This window comes from Belonocnema kinseyi, chromosome 9 (genome assembly GCF_010883055.1).
Source record: "Belonocnema kinseyi isolate 2016_QV_RU_SX_M_011 chromosome 9, B_treatae_v1, whole genome shotgun sequence".
In the NCBI taxonomy this organism is placed as follows: Eukaryota; Metazoa; Arthropoda; class Insecta; order Hymenoptera; family Cynipidae; genus Belonocnema; species Belonocnema kinseyi.
The window spans coordinates 101,464,280-101,467,349 of NC_046665.1; positions in this window are offsets into that span (position 1 = coordinate 101,464,280).

Here is a 3,070-nt window from a genome sequence, read left to right on the forward strand (position 1 = left end):
ATTTAGAAGAGAGAGAAAGCACGAAAGAGGGGGGAGCTAAGGACCGCTACGACGGTACCGAAACTCCCATCGCCGAAGTCAGAGACCAGAAGCAATCTTGCCTTCGGACGCGTCCCGTTCTCTGGCAAATTTGTACAATTCGCATTCTGAATAAATTCATTTTGTTAATCTAATATCACAAAATCTATAGTTGTCAGTTCATTTTGTTGCCTAATTATCCGTTTTCAGAAAGAAGAGAAGAGTTTCATCGAAGGGTTTGGGTTTCTAAACCCTTAATTGCGGTAACGAGCCAACGGAGCCGAACAGGATCTATTTTAATAAATCAACGTGAAATTTTTGAACTTTTAAATTCGGGATAATTCCGCGCCAAATTCGGCTCCGCGTGTTACATTTTTTCGCCTGACGCGTCGTCTATATTTATGGCGGGTAACTAAGCTCGCACCGCATCTACGTTTATAATATCTTTGGGCAGGGTGTCACCGTATAAGAAGAAAGTAGTGGGCAAGCATTTTGTTCCTTTTTTGAATTTAAATATGCTTTAAAACTGTGATCAGATCTAGCAGGAAGGTATTACGACCAAATGATCTAGAAGAACGAGACGACGAAATATAATAGGAAATTTTGCAGAAATTACTTTTTTGTAGGATAAGTAGTTTTTGTTTTATTTTTGAAAAACAACATTGAAAAGAAAAAAATTATATTCGAGTACAACAATACAAGATACGAGAATTAGTGAGACAAAATTTATTCAACCAAAAATTATTTTAAAAATTTTTACGAATATTTTTTGCTGGGAAGCGTAGTTTTTTTTATTTTAAAAAACAATATGAATAAAAATTAAAAATATAAATAAAAACAAGGCAATAAGAATAAGACTGTTTCAATTTCCATGCATATTATGAATTGTAATGATATAATTTTATTAAAATGATACATGTTTCAGCACAGCTAAGAATAAAATTTAACGAAAAATAGGAAACTTATATGTAAGTAATCGTGATAAATACATTTTGTACCTTATTTTGCTAAATCTAACTACCCAATACCAGGCAGAGGTACATAAAAATGTATTATATTTGATATAAAAGTGTTCAGCATGATTTAGAAAATTTGGGTAAAATCGAGTACGAAGCACAAGACACGTGATGAGAATGCGTTCGCTAAAGCCGAAAGAGTTTTAACAAAAGAGAGTTAACAATCGCAAAATTTCAGTTGTCAATTAGTTGATCTTTAATTTTGAAAGGTCTGTGCATGAACGTGAGAAAAATACAAAGTCCGAGCGCGTAGCGCGAGGTAAATACAAAATCGAGCGCGAAGCGCGAGAACCAACAATTGAGGGCCCTGGGCACGCTCAAACTTACGAGCAAAGCGAGCCGCGCGCGGGGCAGATTTTTTAATTCAGGTAAATTTGATTTAAAAAATGTTTGGTTTGTTTTATACTTTTATGCATGGTAATCAAGGGGCTGTGCATAAATTACAAAAAATTTTATTCTGAAATTCTGAAGCACGTGTGCCCTTCGTTCGGGTTCAAAAGTTTTGACCACCCGCATTTCATATTCATTATTATAAAGTAATTATTAATATTATTACGTCATCATTATTACGCAAAAGGATTTGGGGTAGGGGAGGATTTGGTAAAATCATACTGTTTGTCATGAATGAACGAAGTAGTTCAACTTTCACACAAAGATTAAATTTTACTAAATTGTACAATTTTCAAGTCAAAAAGACGAATTTTCAACTCAAAAATATACATTTTTAACTAAGAAATAACCAGTTTTCAAGAAAGCAGTTAAATTTTTATCTAAATGCATAATTTTTTTACCTTATTCTTGATTTTTCAACCAAAAAGATTATTTTTCCACAAAAAAAGAGGAATATTCAAAAAATTAGATAAGTTTGCAACCATAAAGTCGAATTTTCAACCAAATTGTTAATTTTTCAGTTACAAAATTGATTTCAAACCAAAAAAGGAACTAATTTTTATCAAGTTAGTTCAATTTTTAACCTAAAAAATGACATTTTAACGAAAAATGTAATAGTTTATATCTTAACCAAAAAATACTTTAATTCAAAAACAGTTAAATTTTTAACAAAAAGAAAAAACGAATTCTTAACAAAATATATCAATTTGCAACTAAATAGTTGAAGTTTCAACTGAAGTAGATGCATTTGGTACCAAAAATGAATTAGTTCAACTTACAGTAAAAAAATGAATGATCGTCCGAAAGGATTATTTTTCGATGAAAAATGTAGTTGATATTTCAATCAAAACAGCTGCTTAAATTTTATAATTTAAAAATGTTATTGCATAATAAAATTATAATTTAATATTAAATTTAATTAGACCAAATTGTTCTAAAATGAAAAATGTAAATGTAAAATCTTCCAAAATGAATAGTAATTTTAAATGGAAAACACTAAAAATGAGAAAATTTCTACTTCGGAACGTTAAAACTTAAAAAAATGCGAACTTCATTTAAAACTGAAAAAATTTAGTCACAAAAAATTGTGATATTAAAACTTTTTTATATGCAAGCCCTTTAAAATCTAAATCCTTAACTTAACATCAGACAATTTTAAGATTTTACATTGAAAATTAAAAATTAAAATAACGAATACAAAAAAATATTGCTATAATGCGATTTCATTTTTTGAAATGGTACAATTTTAAGCTTTTCAATTCGAATTTGCTGTATCATCATTACATCATTACATTACATCATTACATATTAAATTATTCAATTCAAAACTGACCATAAAGTCTTTTAACATGAAAGTTTGAAATATTCAACAGCAAAATGGTCCAAAAATTTCGAATTTGAATCTACAATATAGTGAAATTTCTAATTTCCAAAAATTAATCTGAACATTAATTTAAGTCTAAACTTTAGTTTGAAAGCCTTAGAGATTGAAGTGCTTTATAATTGCATTAAAAACTATAATTTTAAATTAAAATTGTGGAAATTTTGTAACGGTTGACCTCTTTGGACTACTCCCACTCATATTTTGGGCTATAAATGTAGCGCGTTAGCCCAGCGCAAGTCAGTTCTCTCTAATCTTTGATTGT